We start from the raw sequence: 17,833 nt of genomic DNA on the forward strand, positions 1-17,833 counted from the left end.
ATAGTTGGAAAAGGTGGGCTGGCATGTCCGAAGTCTAAACAGACAACTACAACAAAGTGTCCAAGTTAAAACAAGAAACACTTATTAACTAGTGATCGATCTATTACATATATAAATCGAAAAATTAACAACCACAAAATCCCAACCTGTGCAACTATCTGATGAAGTAAAGGGAATAGGTGAAATAAGAACCTTCAACTTTACATAGAAGATAGAGATCGATCTCTAGAAGATATTCGTTGAAGTACTATACCTTAGAGAGAAGTCTGCGTACATCCGAGTAGCAACATCTGCAATTAAGTAATACAATTCAATTGAGGGCAGGAAATGCAATCTAAAATATTTGGAAAAAAAACGAGGATAGTTGTTGCCTATTAACGAGCATTTTTCCAATTCCAACTTGCTTCCTAAGAACTTGTCTAACAACCAAAAACCGCAATTTATGGTTCCCATGTAAATGAGACACATCATTAAAATTCATTCAAAGCAACTTCTACTTCTTCCTCTACCTCTAATTATCCCGAATCTAAGCATACGTACTTAAAACAAGATTACTTACTATATAGTATCCATGATGCGATCAAGAGTATTTCTTGTAGTGAAAAGCCACATGGATCAATAAATGGGATTATGGGAGGCATCGTATGGTGTCTACTTGAGATTGAGCTAGAGAAACTCTATGGAATAATGTATCATCCTTATATCTTTTACTTTTAATATAGTTCTTAACTTACCGAGCAGAAAAAAAAAATTGTTATCATTATCAATAAAAAAAATTCGTTATCGAGCTTGTTACACGCTTGTCCTAATTATTTGTAAAATTCGTTATCATTATTAATAAAATTTTCACTTAATTAAAAAAAAAAACAAAAAAAACAAAACGCCCATTTGGTGCCAAGAAAGATTTTGGGGAATTCATTAAATGGGTTATTGTGACGAATAGGTCGAAGAAAGAATCACTTTGTTTAGATGGTTTTTCAGTCAATACGGATCAAGTGCTCAAGAAGTTAGATGATAGGAAGATTTGTCGGTTTTCTTTGAAGAATGACAAACTAACTGTGTAGTATCACTGAAGAATCAAAGGTTTTCTAAGGTCACGCTACTCGATATTGCAAATGTATCGTTAGAATCGGGTTGTGGATTTGATTATGGCCTACATCTGACGGTTTTAAAGAAACTCGGATTCAAGAATTCAAGAAATGCTTATTTGAGAGTAATGCCATTTTTACCATCGATGCTCCACTGTTAGAGGATTTCTATCTTGATGATGGTATAATTAAGTGATGAAAATCAATCTGCATTCCTAATGTGTACTCCTAGCTTGGTGCAGATAACCATCAGTGATATTCTTGACATCGATAATGGGGAGAGATTCATTTTTAAAACACCAGTTTTGTCACTTCAACATGCAAGATTTTCAACAAAATTCAGCATGGACTTTGAAAGAGAGTCATGATGAATGTGGGGTATCAAGATTTCGTCTACGTACTACAAAGTGTTAGATTGGTTAAGGTGTTATGACGTAGCGGAAGTGAGATTAAAAGATCATTGGAACATAAAAAAAATAAATTAAAACATAAGTTTATTGATAATATTGAATAGTTGAATTGATTACAATTTTCGTCCATGAAGCTCGATCTTTATATAGAGAACTCCATCAAATCATCTTAGAAACCTACTAAAACACTAAGAAACACTTTTCTAATCTATCTATATCATAATAGTAACCTTCTAAGACTACTAGAACTCATAAACTAGACTTCTAGACACTTCTAAATTATGCTTAAAGAATAAAAACAAAAACAATTTGTTTTTAGCATACTTGATTTACTAAAAACAATTAGACAATAAACATAGGATTTATGTTCTACATCATTCTCCCATTCTTTAAAATAACTCGCCCTCAAGTTATGCATAGGAATGACAATTCTTCGATTGGAGCAAGACATAGTAGACACAATAGCTTGATTATTTCATCTTTTCTTTTAAATATCCGACACAAAATTCTTAAGGCAAACACGAACATCAATCAATTTTTCATAAAACTTCAAGTATCGGTCTTCAAAAATAAATTTCTTTGGAAAACTGAGATATATCATATTCTCCTCCTCTTTAACAATTAACTCATCCTCGAGTTCGTGCTCATGATAAGAAGCATTGACAACATCTTTAGCAACAAGTGACATCATCTCATGCAAATTAACATCATCTCCTAAAACTTTAACAACATTAATCTTCTCTTGAATATTTTTCTCATTCTCAAAATAAATATTTATAGTTTGTTCATTCTCCACAATTTGATTTGATATTGGAACAATTGTAAGCACTTGAACTTCATTTTTCTGGGGAGTAGAATGTACTATACAATAACAAACTTCAAGAGTGGATGTAAAAAGTATATTTTCACATGGTGGTAGAGATGGAGATGACTTCTTAGTAACAGAATGTCGACTTTCAGAAATCACTCTTTTACTCATGTTAGAAAACCATTGTCTTTGTTTCTCTTGTTGTATTCTTTGTTTTTCTTGTTGCAATCTACGATAATTCTCTTCATTTTCTTGTTGCACTCGACGATAATTCTCTTCAGCAATCTATTGAGCATATATCTGTTCTTCAGCAACTATATGTGCATAAAATTGTTGTTTTCTAATACTTTTTTGACAACAAAATTCATAATCTTGAAGTGCTTGAGAATATTTTTTATGAGCAGTTTGTACGCGAGATAACTTGTAAGAACAATCAAGATAGTTTTTTTTTCATGCCATAAACGAGTATAGTAATCATGGTGAGGTGACTTATAATACTCAAAATCAATATCTCGAAGATCGTTTTGTAGCTCACATATTTTTGTTTTAATAGCACAAATTCGAGCATGAAGTTGTTGTGAATTTAATTGAGAAATTTTTATATTTTTTTTAAGGTGCTGGTGGTGGTTTAATGAAAACAATGGTGGGTAAGGATCGTTGGTGGTAGGGTGATGGGGGTGGAAGATGAAAAATGTGGATGATAGAAAAGCTAACCTAAAGATGTAGATATTGCACTATAGTTGGTGCGTTGGAATTGATTGAAAATTCCTACCTTTGACTTCTTGTTGTGATCTTCAATGGAGAAAGATTGTATCAACACAATGGGTGGTGAGACACAAATCCTTCAATAAAAATCTTCAATACAAAGATACTCTGAACAGAAGAAAACCAGTATTTACGTCCTGGGAACGTTAGTTCTTCAACTTCGAACTGGATATCAACCATATAACACCGTCATAATCTGATACCAATTGACGTAGCGGAAGCGATATTAAAAGATCATTGGAACATAAAAGAAATAAATTAAAACATAAGTTTATTGATAATATTGAATAGTTGATTACAATTTTCGTCCATGAAACTCTTTATATAGAGAACTCCATCAAATCATCTTAAAAACATACTAAAACACTAAGAAATACTTTCCTAATCTATCTATATCATAATAGTAACCTTCTTTGACTACTAGAACTCATAAACTAGACTTCTAGACACTAATTAAATTAGGCTTAAAGAATAAAAACGAAAATAACTTGTTGTTTTTAGTATACTTGGATCTACATCATTCTACCTTTCCGTTCCTTGTTTAGAGGTATATATGCAGCAATCTAGCTTTCTTTTAATGTTGGTTCATTTCTTGCTTGTTTAGTATATATGCACTTTACATCTCCAGCAATGGCGGAGCCAGGGGGGGCCAGGGTACGCCCTGGCTCACCCTCAATTTCTTCCAAAAAAAATGACTACTATATATATGAAAATGATTTTGTTACTAAACCCTCACTGTAACTGACCAAAAATAAAAACCCCCTTCCCCTAACTAACATAAGAAAGCTTTCCATTTCTAATTTTATGTATTTTGAGAAACAACACTTTTGGCAAGTGTTTTTCCTTGTTTGGAAAAACAAAAAAGATGGAAGAGAAAAAAAGAGTAATAACATTCTCAAATCTCAGTCCCAATAATTCATATGTATGTTTATTGGTATGTTTTCTAAACCTTAATTCCTCAATCTCTTATTCTTTTAGTTTTTTTATAATAAATTTTATTAGTTATAATTCAATTTTGTACGTAATGAATTCAATCCATCGATTACTTGAGTCCATTACAATTTTAATGTGTTGCATAAAATTGTAGTAAATTTACTTTTGAATCTACTTAAAGCATTGATTGGAATTTCGGGATTAAATGAAAACGAAAACGAAAACAATTAAAATAAATGCTAAAGTGACCACAAAAAAAATGTATTGGTGTCTAAACATGTACAGTTTAAAACAATGGTGGGATCATAAACCATGTTAGCGCAACAAGCTAGTTTAAAAATCCAAATTATGCTTACCCACTATAGATTTTTGAGAAAGCGTAAACATGAGAATTATATTCCCAATCCAGAATTTGTAAACGCTTTGTAAGTCTGTAACACCATTTTTTGTTATTAATATTAATTACCCTTTAGCCAAAAAAAAAAAAAAAAAAAAGTCTAAACATTGTATAATATTTTTTTATTGCGCCTATGTGTTTATTTTTTTTCCCAATGCCTTTTGGACTATTTTCCTTACCGTTCTAAAGAATTCATTGTTTTTTTCATTTGTGGAATTTTAAAGTGGTTTCCATAAGCATATATATTTGTAAGAAGCATATATTTGTAGGCACTTTCTTCTTAAGTTCCTAATTTTCTAAAGCTAAATATCCGTGTAATTTTTTTTTTCTCCTAAATCGATCTATTAAGCAATCTAGTCTTTTGTAATTCCAAAATTTACATATTTTTTGTGATGGGATTCGAATTGTGTTTTTTTCTTTTTTACTTTTAAAAAATATGCAAGGGAAAACAAAAATTCGACAAATTGGGTGTTATCTTATTTTAGTTTTTATATAGTGACTAGTTGTGGCTCACCCTCACCCAATTTCCTGGCTCCGCCACTGGTCATTTCATATGACATAGTTTAGTTCGCTTCACTAACTGTCTAACCATACTTGGCTTAAATGTTTTGAACAGCTAATGGAAGACTACCGAGATGAAGAATTCATTGCAGCAGCGTCTTTTGAGGTAGCTTTAGTGGTACTTCAATACTAAACTTTTACTGTACTAATCTAAGTTTGAAAGTTAAGCACGCGTATTTGTTCTCTATTAGGAGTTCAACTCAAACATGCACAAGTAGGCAAACTACTACATCTTCAAGAAATTGAGTTCTTTGGTCATTTGAAAGGATTTGGTCGAGATGTTTGTACTTGAAATTTTGATGGGAAAACTGGTCGACCCCAACAATGTTATGGTCAAGTGTCCGACTTTTTTTTTGCTAAAGGGTAATTGTATTAGATAGCAAAGAAAAAAAGATACATTTGTGAGGGCCCCTGGTAGACCACTCCAACATACATTTCCTAAATTTTTAAGAAATAAATCTGAAATAGGTAGAGTGTTGGTTCTCTAACCTATAAACAAAATTAGGTCTATGCTCCCACCATTGCTTCTGGCCTTTTGCTAGGGTCGCTCCTTTCTTTGCACACAAGTCTGCTCCGAAATTTGCCTCCCTCCATGTGCTTGTTAGAACTATATTTGCCTTCCCTTTAGTCCTTTCCCAATCTGCTCTAACTTTCCAGTGCACTGAGTTGGTTTGGAATGCTTTGATTGCTGCTGTGGAGTCTGACTCCACCCATAGTTTCGTGAACCCCATCTCAATCGCCTTCGTAATACCTTCAACAATAGCTCTTGATTCAGCCACATAGTTTGTATCTGAGCCTATTCCCCCAATGTAAACTCCAACAACTTCGCCTGTGTACTTCCTGAATAGTGTTCCCCAACCTGCTGGACCAGGATTGCCTCGAGCACAGCCATCTGCATTGATTTTTAAGTATTCAAGTGATGGAGCAGTCCAATAACACTCAAGAATCCTTGGTGCTCGTCTCAGTTTGTTCCTCACTCCCAAGGCATGAAGTGCTTCCAATTCTAGAGGGGTGTTGTCCATGGTGCCACCAGAGAGCTCATGTGCTCTTAGAATAGCCCTTTTGATATGTATTCTGACCTGCCCCTTCTCAACATTCCCACCATCATAAAGAACTCGGTTTCTTGTCTTCCAAATATGTACAAGGCAAGCAATGGCTGCGGCAGACCAGATGTCTTTTGTGAGTGGGCTCCTGGACTTACAAGAATTGAGAACATCTGTCCTCGAGTAGATGCCGGACTGCAACTTGAATGATTCCTTTAGATAGTTCCATTGTTCTTGTGCGAAAGTGCATCTGAAGAGAATGTGTTCCTGTGTCTCTTCATGCTGCAAGCACAGGCAACACCTAGATGCAATTTTAAAATTCCTCTTCTTAAGCATGTCATCAGTGTGCATAATCCTCTGAAATTTTTTCCAGCCAATGGCTTGAGTACTTGGGTGCAACTTGGCCTTCCAAATGAATGTATGCCAGCTCACCTTTTCTGCCTTCTTTCTGATTGCTTCATGTGCGGTAGAGACTGAGAATTTGCCATTGGTAGATGGCATCCAGATCCTAGCATCATCTTGTGTGGGATTTGGGGCTTGTAGGTCATTAACATTGACACCGGCATCCGAAATCCGAATCATTTCAGCAAGGAAACTCCATTGTCCATTAAGTGATGCATTCACTAAGTCTTGAACCGCAATGCCCCCAAAAATCATCGTCATCATCCTAAATACATGAGTGAAAGTTCCGGCCCCGTCCCGTTTTTCCTTCCATGTGTTTATGGCTTCTCCAGTACCGATGACCCAGGTCGTATGCACTTTTGATTCCTTGAGAGCCCATTTGATGCCTGGCCATATAGTAGAAGTCTTGTATTTTGTCCACTCATCACTTCTTGCACCATATTTCCCCTTCATATACATTGCCCAGTCATTATTATCATTTTCTAAGCTCCAAGACAACTTCATCAGCATAGCTAGATTAATGTCTTTGAGTCTCCTCAGCCCAAGTCCACCCTCTTCCTGTGGCTTACATGTTTTCTCCCAGTTCAGAGTCATGAATTTCTTTTCTGTAGGATTTCCAGACCAAATGAAGTTTCTAATAATTTTCTCACACTCCTTAATGACTGAAGCAGGCCATTTGTAAATAGCCAAGTTGTGGACGGGTATGCTATTAAGAACATGCCTTGCAAGAACAACTCTTCCTTGAAATGAAAGCATCTTGCCCGGTGACTAGTTGCTTTCTTCCTTATCTTAATCGACCCGGAGGGGCTAGGTTTGCTTTAGTTAACCTTCCCGTGATGATTGGCACACCAAGATACTTCTCGGAAAGCCACCCTCTTTTTATGCCCGAAAAAGACCACGATAGATTCCCTTCGCATGTGGTCATGGGGCTTAGAAAGATTTTGCACTTGTCTTTGTTGATGTATCTTGACCGGTGAGCATTGATACTGCCTAACAAATCTAGAAGAGACTTTAGACATCTTTTTTATCAAAGCATTACGTAACATAAAAATATCATCGGCAAACATGAGGTGAGAGGGGCTACAATAGTTTGTATGTGTTACCATTCTTTTGACTTTCTTTGGGAGACTAGGTACTCTATTCCCCTCACTTGAGACGATCTTCGCAAAGGCAAAGAGGAGAGGTGATAGTGGATCTCCTTGTCGTAGTCCCCCCTTTATTTGTGAAATAGCCTCTTGGCCCTCCATTGATCATGACCCGATATGCAATTGTTTGTGATAGCTCCTTGAAGCCAATGAAGCCGGATGTCGAGAAGCCAAATCTTTCCATGATGCGGACAAAGGAATTTCCAATCGAGTGTATCAAATGCTTGAGAGATGTCAAGTTTGATAGCTGCATTGCCTCCATGTCTCTTGACTTTGAGTTCATTAATCATTTCAAAGCAAGCCCAATGGCATGATGTGAGTTTCGATTGGAGATGAAACCATCTTGAGCCTTTGAGATGATTTTTGAAGCTCTTTGGAGCCCGACCCTAGAAGCCAAGATCTTTGTAATAATCTTGTAAGCAAAATTTGAGAGGCATATTGGTGCATGCCCGATTAAAAGGTTGGTTTTGCATTCCTCTCTTTTGGTATCAGCACAATAAAATTTGCATTGTAGCTTTTTGGTAGTCTGCTTTTCAAAAAGAAGTATCTCACTGCTCTATAAACGTCCCCACCAACTATGTTCCAGCAAACTTGATAGAAGTGTCCATTAAATCCATCTGGCCCTGGTGCACTATTTGGACAAAGACCAAAGACAGCTCTTTTGATCTCACCGAATGTAGGTATAGACGAGAGCTCTTTATTTTCGTCTTCTGTGACTAGCTTTGGTATCAAGTTCAATAGGTTCACATCTGAGACTCTGAGGTAACTGAGCTTGCTTCTTTTGTTTAGCCCCTACTCTCTTGGTTAGAATTGGCTTCATTAGTTTTTTTCCTCGTAGAAGTTAAAGTACACATTTTATTGTTTTTATAGGAGGTGAGCTGCTGAAAGATGATAAGTCCTACACCTGATGAACTTGTACATGTTCACAGTGAATGAAGACATGCAATTAATGACATTGCTACTGTTAGTTTGGACAGTTTTTTACTTGTAATATAATTCTATCCTGGTAGAATCATATGGATAGTGACACTGCTTATATTGGTGCAAATGTACTTTCTTATTGATTAAAAGATGAAATGCAAACTACTTTGATAGATTGCAAACTCAGTTATTGTCCATAATACACCTTATGCAGTATTGAAATCATTAGCAACCTCTTCAAAGGAACCAACTAAGCACGCGGCAAAACTTGGTCCCACTCTAAATGCATTGACAGCTTCTGAGTCTGTCTGTCTTCTTGCTCCTGATTGATTTCGGAAGCCAGGATTATAAATCCTCTAAAGCACTTGATATTCTAACTACAGGTTTTAAAAACTTCCATAGATCTTCTAGCATGGATTTGTGGTAAAATCGCTCAGGTCTCTTTCTAGCCATGACATGACCGTGGAAACCTAGTTTTCTTTTAGTACCACTGCCGAAGCAAGTGCTGGTGCTTCTGCTAAAACCGCGTCCACTGCATCTTGCAGTATGAGGACTAGGGTTAGCTTCTCGTCCCAAACCAGGGGTGCGGCAGTTGTTGAAGTGTGATCCACTTTCTCTTCCATAATTAGGATTAGCGCTACCTGCTTGTCCAAAACCGGTGTTGGGACAGTTGTTGAAGTGGGCTCTAAGCACTCCACTGTGATTAGGATGACCTCCAGGTCAAAAACATGACCAGGAAAACTATCAACCAAGTGTGAGTAAGGTGACATACCACGACCAGGTGTGTCACCTGATATGCTCCAGACTTGAGGAGCGTTTCATTGACGTGCAAACGGAGTGCAGGTTTTAAATGCTCCATAGGTTTGTTGGTTAGAGGAATAGTTCGGATTTAATGGGCGAGTTGTGTCAAAATTCCTGTGTCCTGAATCAGTGTAAAAAACCAAAATTAATACAAATTTTGTGCACGTTGAAGAATTTAAGGGTACATGATCAAGCACTTGTGTCAAGGTGACTAACATGATCAGGACACTATAAAGAAGATGAGCTTCCCATGAGACAGGAAAGTAACATACCTACAGTTAAATGCTATAAATCAAATTCTGCATTCAGGTGGATATATTAATATAAAAGAGTCCAGAGGAAATAGTAACCTTAGCCTTTTAAAACTGTATCCTCGTTCACAAAATAATTTGAATTACGAAAACCATACATATAGAATGAGCTCTTTGAATGTAGAATTGATGTTACAAGGACCAGGACATTTGTAGAAAAAGGCTGACACAGTTTCAAAAGCTCCATGTTCAAACAAGTGTAATGTGCATGTCATAGCCTGGTGCAGTGGTGCTTGATTCATACCCTGGTGTGCCCCTAAAATTATAAAAAAAATTCCTCTATGGTATCACCGAAGGAATTGGTAGGTGTTTCTAATACAACAACTCAACAAATACCTCGACTCACAATCATACACACTAATCTATTCTAGATTTCTAGTTCTAGTTAAATGTCATAATGGAAAAGTCTCACACTTTGCATTTCAAACAAAGCATAAAAATAACAGAAAACAAAAGCAGCTAGGGGAACCACATGCAAAACACTAACGGGTCATGGATCTGTTTGTTCAAGGCAAACAAACAACAGAAACAAATCTATTTTTGGTGATCGACATGGCTCTTTCTCTGTCACGCTCCATAGAAGCTTTCCCTCCTTTCTGTTCTATTTTAACTGTATTTATATAAGTAGTAGTTGGCCTAGAATAGGTGGTCGGTGGACCCAACGATGTTTTATTAGTTTCCGAAATCTATTCTAATTGGAAAGAGTTTCTTCTTCTATTCTAATTTGGAAGAGTTTTCTTCTTTAAAAGGTTTGTGAATTTGTTTGTTGCTCACAAGCCTCACATCACATTAATCTCAAGGTCAAAGGTTTTGATTGTTTTATTTTTGCACTTGTGCTAAATAATTAACTTGTTTCTCTGTTGTTAAATTTTCTTCTTGTTTTGTTGGTTCCATTACATCCTAGCTTCCACCCTGTTTTTTGTTGAACTCAGCCAAACTGCAGTAATGAGGATCGCCGTAGAAGGTTGTATGCATGGAGATCTGGATAACGTGTACGCCACTCTTTCGCACTTGGAAAAAGTGGACAACAAGAGAATTGACCTTCTAATTTGTTGTGGTGACTTTCAAGCTGTAAGAAACGAGGAAGACTTGAAATGCGTAGCGGCACCAGAAAAATACCTCAAAATGAACTCGTTTTGGAAGTATTACTCCGGCCAACAACTTGCTCCTGTTCCTACTGTTTTTATTGGAGGAAATCACGAAGCCTCCAATTACTTGTGGGAACTATACTATGGTGGATGGGCAGCACCCAACATATACTTCTTAGGTTCCGCTGGAGTTACCAAGTTCGGTAATATTCGTATTGGTGGCTTATCTGGAATTTACAATAAGGACTATTACAATTTGGGACACTATGAGAGAGTTCCTTACAACGACGAGGAGAAAAGGTCTGTGTACTATGAACGTGAGTATGATGTCTCTAAGCTCATGCAAGTTAAGGAACCCATTGACATTTTTCTTTCCCATGACTGGCCTGTCAATATTACTGACTATGGAAACTGGAGGGAAATTCTGCAGCAAAAGAAAAATAATCTCAGACTGGAAAGTGATATTTGCAATAGGAAACTAGGAAGCAAGCCAGCTGCGGAACTGCTACACAAACTGAAACCGCTTTACTGGTTCTCTGCTCATATTCACTGCAAATTTGCAGCTGCTATTCAACATGGCGAGGGTGGTCCGGTGACAAAATTTCTTGCCCTGGACAAATGTGTGCCAGGTCGCAGCTTTTTGCAAGTTTTCGAAATTGATTCAGAGCCAGGGCCTTATGAGATTCGATATGATGAAGAGTGGCTCGCAATCACACGGAAATTCAATTCTGTATTTCCATTAACTAGAAAACCAGCACAACTTTGGAGTATTCAGTCAGAGAAACTCCAAGATCACCTTGAGTGGGTGAGGAGCAAGCTAAAAACCCGAGGGACCCAAAAGCCGTTTGAATTTGTGCAAACTGCTCCACCTTATGATCCTTATCAGTCCGTCCCTCAAGGTTATGTATTTTCTGGACACTGTAGAAACCCTCAAACAGAGTCCTTATTGGAGCTTTTAGAGCTTCCATATCTTCTTAATGATGCTCTACAACCACAGAAATTGGTTCAACCCATGCCCATGAGGTTGTATTGATTGAAGTGGAACGGTTCCTATTAAGTATTGGAAAACCTGAAAACTTGATTTGCACGGAAATCCTCTATAGTCGACAGAAAGGAAGACGAGAGGGATTGAAGATAAAACGAGAGCAGGTTTACGAATGAAACAGTCGCGCCACTTGACTTAATAGTTTGCAAGTCACTTTAAATGAGTTGTTTACGTGGCTTGGGCAATGTATTGTACATTTGTACATAGAGGAACTTGGTCAAGTACTTTGTTTATAAGAACATAAAAAAACCAAAAGACAATACTATTTTAGATCTTTTTTTAACTTGTAAGAATTATAGATTGCGTTTTTGCGTTGAGTTTTAACCTAATTTGCTTCTAATGTTGAAGTCCGTTACATGTTTTACAATTGTTATTTCTGTTTTCAGTGATTTAAGTTTAAAACCAAAAACAAAAAATGCATTTGATGTAATACGCTTCTGAATTCTGATGGTGAGTTCTCGACATGGTTTACAATTACCATATATTGTTGTTTTCATGCATATGATGATTTAATCACAAATCACGCTGCAGAATGTCGTGGGTTTAAGTATGTGATAGGAGATACAAATTTCCTAAGACCAGATTTTGAGGAGACACTAACGCGCCTCAGCAATTCGAGGCCATAAGGTATGTTTTGCAGGATACTTCACATGCTTGCAGGGCAGGATTTGTGACTGGCCACTGACAAGAAATACATGTATTGAACAAAATATTACCAACAAGGGCGGGAAATCAGAAACGACAATGGAAGTACAATGTTTGTCTTTTCTGGAACATATGTTACAAAGAGAAAGAGAAGGCAAAGAACATCTAGGGCTTGTTTCACAGCCAAAAATTGTTTCAGAGGTCTGACACACACAAAAGAGCAAAAGTAGTACGTTTTATTAGCATCTGAGATGTACCCAAGCAAGGAGATTCTGGACTGCAACATTATCAAGATATGAAGGGACAAGAGGCTTGTATCGAAAATTCTAGTGGGGTCAGCTGTTATTCAGTACTTCATGTGCGGGTATTTATTGTGTATTCTACTCCACAATTTCATGCTTTTAAATTTAGCTATCTGAACTAATGCGCTCGTAAATCTTAGGTACTTAAATTTGATTCTTTAGGAATTTTATCTACTTTTGATTTACTTGTTTTGCTAAGTAAATGATTTTGGTAGTTGAGGTTTTGAACAGATGAGTTAACAAATCAGTGGCGGCTGTTAGGGAGGTGATCGATGAAGGGCTGGTAAAAAAGATAGCGGACCCAAGGGCTGAAATGTTGAAATTTAGGCGGGAGTTGCTGACAAGGATCAGCTCCTTGGACTTGCGTTAGATGCTGGGGCTTATGGTGTTATTGAACCTCCAGTTCATGAAAATGACCCAGAAGAAAACAGGTCAGAAAGGTACATGGTAACCAACCATTAAGTTTTTTGGACGAAAAAACATAGAACATATCATCGAATTGATAATAAATATATAAATGAACTACTTCTCTGGGTCGCGTACACACACACACGCACAAAAGTTAGTCTTACAGTCTTACTTACAGTTCTAACTCCTGGTTGACTGTGTTTCATCGGAAGGTCTTTTTGTTCAACCAACGAAGAAGAGAGCTCCAGTAACCAGTAGGCAACTAAGCTTGACTAAAGCTACCTGGATACTAAAATAAAAGGATGGTTTTGAGGTACTTCTAGTAACTACAATTGAGTTACGGTGCTCATGCACCTACTTATTCATACTTAATACTCGATTTCTGATTCTGGGGTTTGCTTTCTAGGACACACTTTCTAAAACCTTGCAATTGAGAACCATTTATCATTATAATTGCAATAATGTCGTATCTCAGCAGCTAAAATAGATATATCTTCTGGTGGTCAAACAAATTCTTCATTTACCCCCAATCTCCCTTTAGTAACATACTATTAGTCCCTGGTTGATACTTCAAGTGGTCATCTTTAAGTGTTAATTCTGACTTATGACAAGGATATTCTCAATTCTATTAAATTCTCGTGATAAACCTGTTATCAATGGCGATCTGTCACTTAGTAACTGGGACAACAGAGCAAAGTGGTTCTCTATTCTCGTGTTTTGATGCGAGGTCCAAAGCTCACCATGACTCCTGGTATATATCCCTAATCAGTAGCCCCTGATACACCAGATTTTTGTTTTGCCTTGAAATTGTTTAGTAGAACTCATATTTCAAAAAAATCGTAGTTTTCGATATTATGATATTCCTGAACTCAGTCGAGAAAAAGTTTAAGCAAGTATATTTTACTTATTTGACTATGGGTAAAGGGGATACTGTTTTTAAGCACTGTGTTTTCTGCAAAAGGGGTCTTCAATACTCCGGCCACAGATTTGTCTCTTGGAATCTCTTTAATGTATTTCAGTCTACTTATGGGTTCGGACTTCTATTCCCAAGCTATTGTTGTTTTCTCTTCTTCTTCTCTTCTTACTGTTAGCCTCCGTGAGAGAGTTATCACGTGGTTCTCTGTAGTAGTTTGTTCTAGTGCAAATTAGACTGCTGTAACCATTATATTCTGTGAGGAGAAGACGCCACTGCTGCCTTTCTGCACTACTGGAAGGTTCGAAATCTTTCCTTAAGGACAGTGTAATCCACGCCTTAGTTGTTTCCTGTTACTGTTGTTCTCGTCTCTTTATTGTTTTCTTTGCTCGAAAACAACAAACTTAAGGAAAGAAACACGATATGTCTACACTACCAGACACACTGAACAAAGAAACCAATTATGGCTTTATGAAGGTTACTTCTAATATGAGGGATGTAGCACCTGTTCTGTCTGCTCGCAACCTGCCCAATGTGTCTAAGATAGAATCCTTCAGTGGTTCTCACTTCAAGCGATGGAAAGAAAGGGTGTTCTCAGCCCTAGATGTATTAAACTATACAAAGTATCTCACTGATACAACACCCATGGAGGGTTCTATTGATTTCGAAAGAAATCAAGTTGCTTGGCTCAATGGAAATAAGGTATGTAGTCATCTAATATAATTTTGAGTACCTTGTCTAATGAATTTTTTTATATTTATTGTTCAAATAAGAATGCACGTGATATATGGGATAGTTTGAACAAAAAATACATAATTGAAGATGTTGGTACTCAAAAATATGTTGTAAGGAATTTTCTAAAGTTTCATATGAGAGAGGATAGAGATGTAACGTCTCAAATCCATGATTTTCATGTGCTAGTTAATGATTTGAAAACTGAAGGTATTGAATTACCCGAGACCTTTGTTATTAGATGTTTAATTGAAAAACTCCCCGAGTCTTGGAAACACTATAAGAATAGTATGAAGCATAAACGCAAACATATGACTCTTGAGGATGTGATCATTCACATTCATATAAAGGAAAAGAATCTAACGAATTCAATTCCAAAGCCAATATAGTTGAAGGTAATCCCAGCAAGTACAACAAAAACTCTAAAAAGCAAAAGTACAACAAGAATAAGAATCTCCAGGTCAAAGGCACTTCTTTTAAAATGAGTAGTACTGACAATGGAAATTGTTATGTCTATGGTAAACCGGGACAGTACATAGAGTTTTTTTAGTGTAGGCACAAGAAGGACACAGATGATCCTCCCAACGCTAATTTAGTTGAGAGAGATGATATAATCGCTGCTATAGTGTCACAGGTCTTCATGGCCACTGGGGAAAAAGAACTGGGTACTAGATTCTGGTGCTACCCACCACATCTGTGGTGATCTTGAAGCCTTCTCAGATTACATACTAGTGAAAGATGAAAAGGTCTATATGGGTGACTCAAGGTCTGTTCCTGTTGAGGGAACATGCAAGATTCTTCTGAAGTTAACTTCAGGGAAAACCCTTTCACTTCGTAATGTTCTCCATGTTCTTGAGATTCGTCAGAATCTTATCTCTGTGTCATTACTGGGAAAAGCTGATGTTAAGGTGACTTTTGAAAGTGATAAGTTCGTTCTGAGTAAGATTGAGAGTTTTGTTGGAAAAGGTTATTGTAATAACAGTGGTCTTTTCATGTTAAATGTACTTGACAACATTATTATGAATGAGAATAAATCTGCTTCTACTTACTTGCTTGACTCTTTTAATATATGACATGGTAGATTAGGACATGTGAATGTTCAAAGGATGAAAGCATGTGGCTTATTGTCTAATATTTCTTATTTTTCTAATGATAAATATAAAATATGTGCTGAAACTAAAGCCACAAACAAACCTTGCAGAACTATTTCTAGAGATAAAACTGAATTACTAACTCTTATTCATACGGATTTGGGTGAATTTAGAAGTACCATGTCTAGAGGAGGAAAATTTATTATATTACATTCATAAATGATTTCTTTAGGTACACCATGGTATATTTACTTAAAAACAAGCATGAGACAAGTGAGATGTTTCTCAAGTACAAAGTTGAAGTTGAAAACCAAACAATCAGAAGATTAAAAGACTTCACTGACAAGGGTGGAGAATATGAGTCTAACCCTTTCCAGGACTTTTGTGACAAGAATAACATTATTCATGAGACTACTTCACCATACTCTCTTGAGTCTAATGGAGTAGTATAACAGAAAATTAGAATACTAAAAGAGATGATGAATGTTATGCTTGTAAGTTCTGGAGCTTCCCTGATCTTGTGGGGGGAAGTAGTCCTATCTGGTTGTCATATACAGAATACGATACCCAACAAGAAAACAGGGAATAAGACACCATATGAATTATGGAAGGGTCATGTACCTAACTTGAAATACTTCAAATTGTGGGGGTGTCTTCCAAAGGTTCTAGTGAACAAACTTAAAAAGAGAAAATTAAGACCTAGAACTGTTGATTGTATGTTCATTGATTATGTTTATAATAGTGTTGCATATAGATTTTTAGTAGTAAAATTTTATAATAACCTTGTCGATGCTAACACTATTATAGAGAGTAAAAATGTTTATTTCTTTAAGAATGTGTTTCCTTTGAAAATTGGCATTGAGAAGTTGGTTGCTCCTAGTGAACAACAATCAAATCCTAAAAAAATTGAACAAGAAATTCGGAAGAGTAAAAGAGATAGAAAATCCACCAATTTTGGTGATGATTTTTACAAGTTTATCGTTGATGATGATCCTGTAACGTATAATGAGGCAATAATCAATTCTAGAGATGCATCTGTCTGGAAAGATGTTATAAACTCATAACTAGATTTGATTATATCTAATCACACATGGGAGATAGTTGATCTACCTCCTGGGGCGAAACCTATACGTTACAAGTGGATCTTCAAAAATAAACTAAAAACAAATGGTTTCATTGATAAATATAAAGCTAGACTAGTAGTCAAGGGATTCTCCCAGAAAAAAGGCATTGACTATTTTGATACTTATGCTCTTATAACTAGAAGTTTTTTTATAAGAGTTCTAATGGCTCTAGCTGGTATTCATAATTTATTTATTCATCAAATGGATGTAAAAATTGTATTTTTGAATGGTGATCTTGATGAAGAAATATATATGATTCAGCTTGAGCGTACTATAGTACCAGGGAATAAGCATAAGGTATGCAAATTTGTTAAGTCTTTATATGGGTTGAAACAAGCACCAAAACAATGACATAAAAAATTTGATAGTGTAATGATGTATAATGCATATCAAATTAATGATGTTGATAAATGTATTTATTTTAAATCTTTTTATGTGAATACATATGTGATTATCTGTCTATATGTGGATGACATGTTAATCATGATTCCTAGCCTTGATGTTGTGAGAAACACCGATATGTTTTTATCCTCCCAATTTAAAATGAAAGATTTGGGAAAAGCTTATGTGATTCTCTGAATCAAAATTGTCAGAAATAGTGATGGCTATACGCTTTCACAAGAGCATTATGTTGAGAAGTTTTTAAAAAAGTTTAACTATTATGATAATAAGCCTATGTCGACACCTTATGAGGCAAATTGTGACTTAAGAAAAATAATCAACATAGTGTATCTTAGTCTAAATATGCCCAAATTATTAGTAGTCTCGTGTACTTGATGAATTACACTAGACCTGACATTGCTTATATAGTTAGCAGGTTAAGCAGATACACTCATTATCCTAACAAGGAACATTGGAGTACTTTAAAGAGACTAGCCAAGTACTTGAGAGAAACAATGA

At 36.2% G+C, this 17,833-nt stretch overlaps 1 pseudogene; it reads left to right on the forward strand.

The window, feature by feature from the left end:
- Positions 1-10,044: 10,044 nt before the first annotated feature.
- LOC147507336 (lariat debranching enzyme pseudogene) lies at positions 10,045-11,990 on the forward strand (annotated as a pseudogene).
- The last annotated feature ends 5,843 nt before the right edge of the window (positions 11,991-17,833 follow it).

The sequence above is a fragment of the Coptis chinensis genome, chromosome 3 (genome assembly GCF_015680905.1).
Source record: "Coptis chinensis isolate HL-2020 chromosome 3, ASM1568090v1, whole genome shotgun sequence".
NCBI lineage: Eukaryota > Viridiplantae > Streptophyta > Magnoliopsida > Ranunculales > Ranunculaceae > Coptis > Coptis chinensis.